This window comes from Panulirus ornatus, chromosome 27 (genome assembly GCF_036320965.1).
Source record: "Panulirus ornatus isolate Po-2019 chromosome 27, ASM3632096v1, whole genome shotgun sequence".
NCBI classification, from domain to species: Eukaryota; Metazoa; Arthropoda; class Malacostraca; order Decapoda; family Palinuridae; genus Panulirus; species Panulirus ornatus.
This window is the reverse complement of record NC_092250.1, coordinates 18,113,742-18,126,413: the sequence shown is the minus strand read 5'-3', so window position 1 is coordinate 18,126,413 and position 12,672 is coordinate 18,113,742. Positions and strand designations below refer to the sequence as shown.

The 12,672-nt window shown below is 46.6% G+C and overlaps 1 protein-coding gene across 1 annotated transcript in view; it reads right to left on the bottom strand.

Moving 5' to 3' along the window:
- The window catches only part of LOC139757628 (putative neural-cadherin 2), a 298,685-nt gene that overhangs the window by 268,736 nt on the left and 17,277 nt on the right, over positions 1 to 12,672 (bottom strand).

Sequence of the window (12,672 nt, the reverse complement as noted above, 5' to 3'; positions counted from 1 at the left end):
CTCTCTCTCTCTCTCTCTCTCTCTCTCTCTCTCTCTCTCTCTCTCTCTCTCTCTCTCTCTCTCCACCCTTTACTTCTTTATTTCCACATCACATGTGTATGTTACATTTAAGGGCTGGCCTTCTTAACAGCTGACGTCCGTGACCGAAACCTTCGACATGCAGGAGAAAACAGATCGGACGACTGCATGACGACGTGTGCAGAAGAGTAAGTACTGAGTAAGGGATGTCAGGGCGCAGACGCAACCTATCTACTGACATAACCATTTAACGACGTAACACATCTTCGCTCGAGTATTGATTCCTTTTCAATAGTGGAAACATGTTCAATGAAACAAGTGACTTTCATGTATATACATATATATATATATATATATATATATATATAGAGAGAGAGAGAGAGAGAGAGAGAGAGAGAGAGAGAGAGAGAGAGAGAGAGAGAGAGAGAGAGAGAGAGAGAGAGAGAGAAAAGCAGTTCCTTAGTACCCTCTACATATATTTCATCTACTCCTCCCTAAGATACGCTTCGCTTGCCTGCAGAACACTGAACCATACAGACACCTAGCTGCTTAACAACCACAAACATTCAACACCTGCGCAACGAAACAAACATATAATTTGGATAAAATCTCGCCTCAGTGTGCTTGACACTCAGTTCTCTGCAACAGCATTAAACCCCTCTAATTCAAACCACTCTATAGTCAAGCACCAACACCCGAATAGGAATGAAAAGCTTACCTCTGCCTCGCGCTGCAACACACTATGCTCACTGATCCCTCCCTACCAACACATAGCACAACATTAACAAAACACGTGCACACTGAATTAACCCAACAAACACTCAACAACTGCCCTTCCAACTCAGTCCTTAACTCTGTTACACACACACACACACACACACACACACACACACACACACACCATCAGAAGCTACACTCCCCAGACACGTTCGAGGATCACTATCTCGTTTCCATTCTGGACACTACCCATATCTGCGGCGATATAAACGAGGATTCATGCTCAAAGTTCAAATTCGACACTGAACACTTACTCCTCAATTGTGCCCACCACACAAACACACACACACACACACACACACACACACACACACACACACACGCAACATCACTACACCTTGACCTGTGGCCCAGCGTGGTAGACGCGGCCGGCTTCCTGGGCGCTGCGATAACTTTACAGGAGGGGATCTTAAGACACGAAGGTCAGGTAAGATATCCTACATATTGTTACTCATATACATAAACCCAAATGGACTTCACTTCGTACGAAGTATATTACATGTAGCGCAAATATGAGCGAGCATCTCGACCGCAAGCAACATGTGGAGGAGGAGCGGGGAGCCAGCTGGTCTTTAAGGTGGCAAGGGGTCGGTGATCCGCGGGTGATTTTACCAGAGATTCATCGTCCTTGAGGCATTCATATCCACTTTCCCGTCAGCCAATGTAATCAACTGCAGGATTATTAATTCTGGATTATTTATCTTCGTCTACGTATAAACTTCACACTGAATAACAGCATGGGTTAAGCAGACACACACACACACACACTGAACTAAAAGCATTCATCTTAAGTAGAAGAAAATAGATCTGCGTTTACAGAAATGCATTTCAGACAAAAAAATATAAAAGAAACCAATCGAAACCATGGGTGGTTATATTTCGTGAGAACCGAAAATGTTCTCTAGTCCCGTGGCCTCGCAGGAGCTAAACCGCCAACACACACAAAGGTTATTTCACAGGGAAAGTGGGTAAGAATATCGCACACAATCACAGAGGCGTTAGCAGGTTTTATGTGTTGCCAGATGTTATTGGATGGTCCACTTCTCGCTCCCTGCGGGTCATAAACAAAGGAGTGATAATATTTGAAACGCAACGGGAAATCTTAAGCAGTTTCATGCTGTTTATGCAGGGAATTATTCATGTGATGAAAGGCTGAGGAATATTCCCAGTTCTTATGGCGTCCAGGTAATAAGTGGGTCGGTCCCACACTCTGTTGTTGTGTACATAAAATGGCGCGTGTATTGCATAATGCAGCAGGATATTAATGTCGAACGGGTAAAATTACAAGCTGTGATTCTCCTCACGGAATCTATAACATGTATGCATATATAATGCAATAATCATTTAATGAATATCATATCATGTATCGTAAAGACTGACCGAATGGGTTTGGTATTGTCAAACGTTTTGCACCACTGCCCTTTGGGGGAAAGTTAACAAGATGGACGAGAAACTCCCACACAGTTACCATACAATAATAATAACACGCGAAATGTAATTATGGAGCTTCTCTGATCATCCACTGTGATCAAGACGGCAAGCGAGTCGAAGTACCTCGAGAAAAACTCTCCATCACGTACTTCGAAGAATGACAGGTTGTTGTGTCCAACTTATGAGGCAGGCAGACTTATGACGATTGACCTTAGTAACTTCGAAACAACATCTAAAAGGGCCTTCACTCTACCCTCACCCCGCAGCATAACTAGGCAACTGATGGTTACCAAACAAGACCTGTACATACAAGATAGCGGTCGACAAACCTTTGTGCGGAAAGAAATTCGTTTCTGAGGAAAATTCTGCAAATTTCCAAAGAGAAGAAAATCGCGCTCGTCAAATTTGTGTACAGAGAAGATCGCGTCCGGTACACTTGAGAGAGAAGTTCTCGCTCGGGTGACTCCTCACGAGAGAAGGTGGCACTCAGCAAACCTCTGGAGATACAATACCATTAGTGACGTCATCCCGGCAGAAGGATAAGCTAAGCAGTACTTCGCTACAATAACATGACTGATATCCTCCCCTTCTAACCTATATGAACTCACTTTTTTTTCCTTACTTATTCATATTTTTTTTTTGTTTCAATGTTTATCATTTTCTATATATCTGCATCGACATACATTCCTATCTGTCTTTACGTATGTCTACATCTGTCTGTCTCACTGTAAGTCTGTCTGTGTAGCTGTTTGCTGATCTTTTTTTATCCATCATTCTGTCTAATACGTCTATGGCTAACTGTCTATCTGTCTGTTTGTCAACCTTCACACCTATCCCAATCGTCTGTATCCTCCTTACTTCCTGCGTCTACCCATCATTCAATGATTCTATCTTCCTCAACTCTTCCTCCCGTGTGCATGCAGAAGTGCCCATCCACCCCGTTGCGTCGAACGTGAGGTGAACCCCTCCATCAGCCGAGGCCAAAGCGTTAAAGCTTGTTATATACGACGGAACGTCCGTCTCCCTCCAGAGGCCGGGGTCGTACCTGAACTTTAAACCTGCAAGTGATATCTAGATGGCAGCAGTTGTTTTGAATGCAACAGATGGCATATTTGGAACACATTTGCATTTACGTGACTCTTCTCTTGCCAACACGATTCTATGTAGGGTGAAGCCCGGTGTGAATTGTATGATATTGAGCAAGATCATCGCGTCATTGGCTCCGGCTGGGGTACTTTTATTCGAAAAGAACAGGGAAGTCCTGGTGTGTGTGTGTGTGTGTGTGTGTGTGTGTGTGTGTGTGTGTGTGTGTGTGTGTCAGTCCAAGTATCCGACGGGAATGTATGTCGGCTTCAGTAACACTACTCGGGTATATGGACCAACTGAAGGTGCTTTATTGTGAGACTAAGCTTTGTTTTTGTTGTTATTGATGATGTTTTGCTGTGTATCCTTGTGTCGCACTTACTGCATGTACACGTGACATGGCTTCCTCTTACCTTTGCTTATGTAGCCTCTCACTGATCACCACACATGACACCTACATGTTGTCTGACATGAGACCAACATATGTGGTGTGTTCGTCATGTTCATCATGAGAACATTGCACCATCAGGCGGTGTAAGAAGTTCCTGGACTTGGAATGTAGACGGTATCTGGAGGACGCCCTCTGTACCATAGGCTGCCAACCACCTCAGGGGACAGTAAACATGGCATCGTCTTTGTCCAAATGTTCAGTTAGTGTTAAGATGCACTTAAGGTTCAGATGGTCTGGCCTTATTGTTCCTTTATGGACCATTGTGGGTAATGCTGTGATCATCGGAAAGCCTCTCTAATACGATGAGAGCCAACCATAATGACATTATCCCTAGCGCCTCTCTTGTTAACCCCAGGTGGGATACATCAAGCCTGGGTGACCCTGTACAGGGCATGGGGCCCTCGAAACCCTCTCAATAAACGCCACGGTCAGAGCAAGGGAGACTCTGATCCCTTAATAAGAACCACCATGTTCAAGGCAGGAGGCGCCTGAATCCTTTATCTCATCCTTCCGGGTCAGTAAAGTGCTGCTGACCGACAAAGAAAACCATTCCACATAATCCACAGGTCACGTGTATATATATCACGCTGTATTTATCCCACTCCTTCACGAACTTAACGAAACCATAAACACAGAACTTATTGTCAAAATTCCTACGTGGAAAGCTAAACCTGGAAGAGAACTCCGAGCTGGTGAGGAGTGGAGGGATCGAAGATGATGCAAGAGAAATGCTTGAGATGCCGACCCACACTTTATCTTATCATTCAAACTACGTCACAAACCGGCAATACACCCTCAGTATACGATACAGTTATGTATTTTCACTGATAGTAAACCCGTATTTGTGGCAACTGTTCCCGCTCCGATGCTCGAGTTAGTGTAAACAAACCCATTAAAGGAACTTATTCCATCATCTTTCTTAGATCTCAGTTTCAGTACCTATTTCCCTCGATCTATGTTTCATAAGTAATCTTTGAGGGTTATATACATAGTTTTCATATAGTTTAACTGGGCGCCTACGTAGTGGAAATGGGGTCTTGTGGATTTCCTATTCATAACAGCCTGTATGTTACGGCCAGAGCTGTTGCACTCGTGCGGCCCCGTCGCTTAAACTTGCATATATGTACCATGTATATGTACTCCTATGTGTGTATACACACACGAGTCTTAAGCCAGGTGCCCATTTATCAACCATCCCCAGAGGGAGGGTGAACTGCTGAGGTTGGCTGTGGGCCTAATGCCGCTCCTAAGGTGTTGGAACACACGCGGTCCCTTGACACGACGGCCCGGTGCTTAAGTATTATGGCCTGGCTTTTGATCCCACTATATAGTTATATCAAAGGCCACGCCATCATACACATGGGGCTGCACGGTCGCTCTTCATGAGTTACGATCCTTCTCTCGTCAGTCTACTGTCTCGAGGCTGGATGGTCCCAGCCGAAGCTCTCGATCCACTGTAAGTCGACGATTTTGTGAACCACTTTGAGTTAAAGTTGTCGACCCACCCACTGAGGCTTTGTGTGCTGAGTCGAACCACTGATAGCTGGAGTGTTGACCGAACCACTACGAGTCGAAGCTGTTTGTACCGCCTGCTTCATTCAACAACCCTCATTCGCTCTTCAGTGATATTTCAATGATACTGTTGTATCAGTGTATATAAAGTTTAAATGTAATTGAATTCAAATCCATTTCCAGTTATCTCTCCAGTATTGCTATTCTATAAACGGCTTAATTATAATAAAACAAGAACTTTTGCTAAAAAAAATATCTACACTGGTACACGTTACCATTAATAGTAATAGCCTCATTACACCAAATTTATCCATTAATGATTGAATAAAAAATGAAGTTCGCCATTCATCTCATTTCAATTTTATTTTACAAATCAACGAGAAAATTACTGTAATGTATAGCCTTGGTTAAAAAGGTTACAGGAACAAGTTCAGAGGACATAGTGCATCCTGCACTGACTCTTGTGTTTGCCATAGTTTTGAACACTTGTCGACTACCAGACTCCACTTCTGTGGCTCAACAATAGCAAGAGACATTCAAAAGCTCTGCATGATAAAATATCTTTTTGAAACGCTCATAAGGGAGTTATCTGCTGGCGAATGATCCATCCGGGTTCGGGTCTTATACTCGAGGTCGCAACAAATGTAAATTGGTTGCGTTGATTTGATGGGATTATCCGCCTTCCATGATAACTGTTACTTTTTAATGGGATCAGAGTTGATAGTCAGGATTTAGTGTCAATCTCTTAACATTATTCCATTTCCAGTCTCCTGGTGTGGATCAGGTACACAAAGCATCCGCAACACCGTTCACACGCCCTCCACCAATGTCCAGTGTGTTAAGTGAAACATTGACATCCACACTTATAAAAATGGCTCGCCCTTTATCATCATGACACGTTGTTCGGGGTTGGTGTACTGGCGTGGACACGGGTCTGAAGTAGACCAGTGAACAGGCACTGTATGGCGTTTCATGGGTCACTGTGACAGATGACAAAGCTTCAAGGAGACCGAGGCTGTGAAGTGAAGTGGAGGAAGATTTTGGACATCCGGGGAAGAACATTACCGTGGAAGGAGCAGTTAGTGAGAGGTTCTGGCTACAGTTGGTGAAGCAGAACATCAGATGTTTGTGTCAGTGACGTGTAGTCATAGATGTGTAAAGGGGGTACATACTTACGGGTTCTATACAGACAACGCGCAAATGAGCACATTATAAACCCACCCCTCCACATACACCCTCGGCCACGCACGTATTTCTCTCGAAGTCAAAGAAATTTCCACGGAGACGTAACGGAACACAGCGATCTCTTTGTCCCCCGTCCATTCGGTAATTTCTCCTCGTCCACATGACAGACAACCACCCTCTCGATATCACTAAAGGTCGGGGTGTCCCAAACTAGGTCATGACCCTGAATGGGGTCATAAGGAGTTCGTTTCAGGGGGGATCGCAAGCCTCTCTACCTACAAGAGTAACACTGGTTACTTGGCGTGCTGAAGGGAATGAGTGGTGTGAACTCCGGCGTCCAGACTAGGCTCGCGAGGCCTCCTTTGCAAGGACCGTACCTCCTCCATACCTGCTGCCTGGATGCCCCGTTCCTCCAGTCCTGACGTGTCTTGGTCCTTGACGAACTATAAATAATGTTCCCCAAGTGTCCAGTTCATCTGTAAGTAAACTGTCGCTCTTGGCGATGACGAATCTGCATCGAGAGAGAGAGAGAGAGAGAGAGAGAGAGAGAGAGAGAGAGAGAGAGAGAGAGAGAGAGAGAGACAGAGAGAGAGAGAGAGAGATTCCCTAAAGGTTCCCTGAGTCATTGTAAGATGATATTAAGTCAAGATGTGGAGGACGCTTGCCACACCACCAAGTATTCCCTGGTCGGGTTCCATCCCGAGATTTGTGAGGGATTCCTGGTGCTTCCTAGACACACACACACACACACACACACACACACACAACACGACCCTAGCACCTTCCCTAGGAAGGATGATCCCAGACTTCCCAGCATCAACTTTGGGAGGGATGATCCTAGACGTCCCAGTAGTACTGTCCCTGGGACGGATGATCCCAGACATCCCAGCACTACCTCTGGGAAAGATGAGCCGCCAGTCGAAGGGTCCAAAGAAGTGTGCTTATCCCTCTGGGTCTGTGACGGACCTGCAGTCTCACACCCGCCCGCCCCCCCTGGGGTCTGGCTGGTCCTCATGACCAAACTTAGTTCTTTACGGGTCTCCGGAGGCTACGAGGGGACGAGGGGCAAGCAGGAAGGTGTAAGACAAACAACACAATACAACACTCGGCGTCTCGCACCATTTTTCACAACATAACTCCCGGTCCATAATATGAGGCTGACAGCGTGGGCGGGCGCGGGGCTGACAGCGCGGGCAGTCGCGGGGCTGACAGCGCGGACGGGCGCGGGGCTGACACTGTGCTGGCGGGCTGGGCTGTGAGAACAGACAGCCTGGACTGACGACAGCTTTTTATATACAAATTCCGGGAGGGAAAACTTTCCAGCTTGCTGGTCACACTTTTCCAGCCGCTTCCAGCGTTGTAACGCATGGCTGGGATATTGCTCGTCGCACCAGCCTGCGTCAGGCCACCACTTCACCTTGCCTACACTGGCTCCACCTTCCCACCACTCGTACTCCTGACGGTGTTCACTTAACTGTTCACAGGAACTGTTCACTGTTCTTAACTGTGGCCTACGGTGGATCTTCGTCCTCCGATCAGTTAATGTCGGGCCCATAACTCACCCCCCCACCTCCCCCCAGCACCATATTCACTTGTTTTTTCCTTCCCCCGTCAAACCTCTGCTCTTCCGTCACACTTCCCATTTTCTGTTGACACCAATGGTTCGGGAGAGCGACGCCGCTGACCTGTTTCTGAAAACTCTCTTTTCTTTCCCCAGGTTTATCCCACCCCTCTCCCAGCTGTCTGACCCTACTCACTGTACTTAGGAATCGTATAAATAACTTACATCCTAAACTTTACGCAAGAAAAAAGAAAACGGGAGCGGAAGTCCTCACTTGTAGGAAAGCGAACATTGTTGTCGACTGACCGATCCCTTGTAGCTTGTTGACAACTTCTTGTTCCTTGCAGCTTGTGTACCTGGAGCAAGGTGCGCTGCTGGGGATAGAAAATGCGATACAGTGCCTGCTCTTACCAGCTGCTTGGTGTGTGGCGCCACCAGCTGGGCGCCTGGCATCACTAGCAGGGTACCTGGCATCACCAGCAGGGTACCTGGCATCACCAGCTGGGTACCTGGCATCACCAGCAGGGTACCTGGCATCACCAGCTGGGCGCCTGGCATCACCAGCTGAGTACCTGGCATCACCAGCTGGATACCTGGCATCACCAGCTGGGTACCTGGCATCACCAGCAGGGTACCTGGCATTACCAGCTGGGCGCCTGGCATCACTAGCAGGGTACCTGACATCACCAGCTGGGCGCCTGGCATCACTAGCAGGGTACCTGGCATCACCAGCAGGGTACCTGGCATCACCAGCAGGGTACCTGGCATCACCAGCTGGGTACCTGGCATCACCAGCTGGGGACCTGGCATCACCAGCTGGGCGCCTGGCATCACCAGCAGGGTACCTGGCATCACCAGCTGGGCGCCTGGCATCACCAGCTAGGGACCTGGTCTCACACACACACACTAGGTACGCGTCGTCACCAACACGATGGTGCACGGCCGGAGGTAACATTCGCTACGTCCCCGGGATCTGTCCAGAATTTATGACTGTGCGGATTGTGGGAGTAATTAGCCGCTTCATTACCTGCGTTAATTGATGGTCACAGGTGGGGGTGGTGTCAGGATCGGATCACCCGAACGAGGCAATTACGGGGTAATGATCAGTTATAGTAGTGCCGGAGATGTTGCCTGGTTCACGCACGGTCCTGGGGGAAGGAGAGGGCAAGGTTGTGTTGTGTCTGTGGGTTGTGCGTAGGTTATCAAGACTCGTTACAAGTAACATCAGGACACAAACTGGTTGTTGTCTACAAAGAGGATCGATCGTTAGCCCACGACACTCAGCGGCTGGTCCTTGTGTTGTTCTCATGCTGAGGAAAGCAAGTAAAGCAACTCCTGGGGCACATTTTCTGTAGGCCCCCAGCATGGTGAATTTGACAACCTTATTGCACATCTAAGCCACAAAAAGGTTGATTGACACTTTGATACATATCTATGGACCAACTATTACCACACTAGGTATCACAGGTCCGAGACAAGACTTGATCGCCACACCGCTGGAGGAGGTCGACCAATACACCAAGAACACCCCCTGAACCCGACCATTACTCCCCGGGGAAGTGGGAAGAGGAGGAGGAGGAGGAGGAGGTGCGGCTGAAGGCGTGGGACCATCAAGCCGGTCGTGGGCGCAGATCAAGCCGACCTCGGCCAAATCGGCCAAGTAAGCCATATTCCCTAGGGTCCCTCCCAGTCCGGGAAACAGGACAGACCTCCTCTCCATCCCTCCTTCACGGCCTCCCCGCGGGACCCCTCACTTCCCTCCCTCAGTGCCTGATGCAGCCCTCCAGCACCGTGAAGGGTGGTCAGGATCCGAGCCATCCAAGTGAGGACCTGTGCGTGTTGCTTCCGTCGCTGCCAGACTTATGACGCAACGTCTCGCCGGCTACACACAGGTGACCCCCCCCCCCCCGGCTCCTGATGGTGTCCCTCCCTCCCTCCCTCACTCACGGACGCATATCAAGACAACGTTCGTTCGTTCGTACTGCGTCTTGCGTCGACCATCTTGCCACACACGACAGGCCTTCGGTTCGCCCCGCCAAGAAAACTAGGCAAAACTTTCTGCTACATCTTTGTCTGGAGGAACTTTTGTTTCTTTACATACACACACAAACACACACACACACACACACACACACACACACACACACACACACACACAGTGATCGCTTCATCCTATCTTATTTTCCAAGTTTCGTAACTGCTACTGATTTGTAGGTTTTCGTTGGAAAATTTTCAAATAACGATCAATGACCCCTTCCTACACATTACATAACTGTAAACAAAGAATTCTCAAAATTCCTTGAAATTTACCTTGTTTGATCCAAAGACTGTAAATCTCAATATATTTACACTCGTCTTTGATCGTTCGTATGGCTGGAAATATTGACATGACACACGAGATTCCAACACAAGAGAAGACACTGTCTTCGGTTGGTGATCGGGGGTGTATAACGGTAGACTATGCCGCGTCTCCTGTCTTTAGTAAGCCAAACAGTCACACTTGCCTCAGAAGAGTCTGAAACCATTTGTGTACGTGTGTGTGTGCGTATGTGACTGTATGTTAAGGGGAGAGTTTTACACTAGTGTTGCCCCGTCTCTTAACTCTCTCTCTCTCTCTCTCTCTCTCTCTCTCTATATATATATATATATATATATATATATATATATATATATATATATATATATATATATATATATATATATTCAAACTCTGAGCATTCACTCACACAATCCAGCCTAAGCAACCAGGTGTGTGTGTGTATTTATTTTCCATGTCTGTTCGTATATCTAACACAAAATCTGTCTGTTCATTACTAAGAATGACAATCTGCGAAAGGATTTAAGTTTACCAATTCATCATAATATCTACAAGCTACAATTATGAAAATATTGAATATCAAAACTATGTGACACCATTTCAGTTTGGGCCAAAATCTTTCCGCCTTTAATGTAATTATCAATATAAAACGCTAATGCTCACCTTTTAAAGACGAACAACCCACACAAGCACCACGTCTTGATATCCGATTCTTCCAAACTGAGCAAATAGTTCACAATTTTAGCACAAAGTAAAAAATACTACAGCAAATACCAGAGCTGCCAACACCTCGCCGTCGTCCCTCCAACTGAACAACGAGCGACAACGCGACGATTTTCCCGCCCACGACAAGAACGTCGACTTGAATAATTAACTTTTTTTCTTTAAATTTTTACTACACTACACCGTATCCTATTACTGTTTTGATACTTCAAAGGAATGATTATAATTTAAAGTTCAAGGAAATATTGTTTAATATGACGTATCTCAATTCAAATAAATAATAATAATAAGCTGGTTCTTATCTGTTAAAGAACGAAACTTTTACATGATCTCCATGTTACAAAGATTCAGCAGAGTCACCGAAGAACAATATAAGTTAAATATTCTAGGGGAAAAAGAAGCAAATAGCGAAGTACTCAGCTGCCGACCATGTCACTCCTCAGCGCGGGCGACATTCTACCAACTTACCGCCGAGATCGACCGACCGTTGACTTGAAATATCTATCCGGGGCGGGACTATGGCTACTTTATTAGGAGGTGGCGGCCACTTTACGGAGGATCCACGGCTATTTTACTAAGGAGTTACGACTACTTTCCTGGGAACTACGACTACTTCACTATGGGCTACGACTACTTTACTAGGGGGCTACAATTACCTTAATATGTGCTACGACTACATTACTAGGGGTAACGACTACTTTACATGGGCTACGACTCCTTCACTACTTTACTATGGGCTAAGCCCACTTAAAGGGAGAATAGTGCCACTTTACTGAGAGGCTTCGCTATTTTAATGGGGGAGGGGGGGGGGGGGGCTACGGTTACTTTACTGAGGGTTACGTCCTTTACTGGGGGATAGGAAAGGCCCGCCCCCCCCCCCCCCAGCTGCGGTTGCCTAAACCACTGCGGTTACACACGTAAATCATAAGACAGAAATATATGGCATACATACATACAGAACTTATAGGATGCATACATGAATAGCTAATACACATATATGGATATAAATGTATGGCGCACCATAAAGCAATCCCTTTAGCACGACAGAAGGCTCGCACGGGATTCCCAAGAGACGGTGACCAAAATACTGTCATAAAAGGAAGTTTTATGTGGAGAACCTGTACAGGTCAGGATGCGGAGATGCGTTAGAACGGTGATGGAAAGAGAGAGAGAGAGAGAGAGAGAGAGAGAGAGAGAGAGAGAGAGAGAGAGAGAGAGAGAGAGAGAGAGAGAGAATAACGAACAGACAGACGGGTTGGTAACCTAAGACACGACGGGTGGACAGACGGACAGACAGAACCCCAAAGTTGGCCTGGTTCATGGTGGATGAAATTCAACTTCAGAAAATGTCGAGCAGCGAGGGATGAGGTGATGTGAGAGAAGGACTCAAAATGGTAGTAGTACCTGCCAGGATGTGAGGTTCGGGATTGTGAGGTTCGGGACTGTGTGTGAGAAGGATTTTCTGGTCGACATTGTGCCCGAGACTGTGGCCATAGTCCCATATCTATAGGATAACGCAGACGACCAAGTATCCGGAAAAGGATATACATATATATATATATATATATACGAACAAAGTGCATATGAACGCACACCTTCATAGAACATACAAAC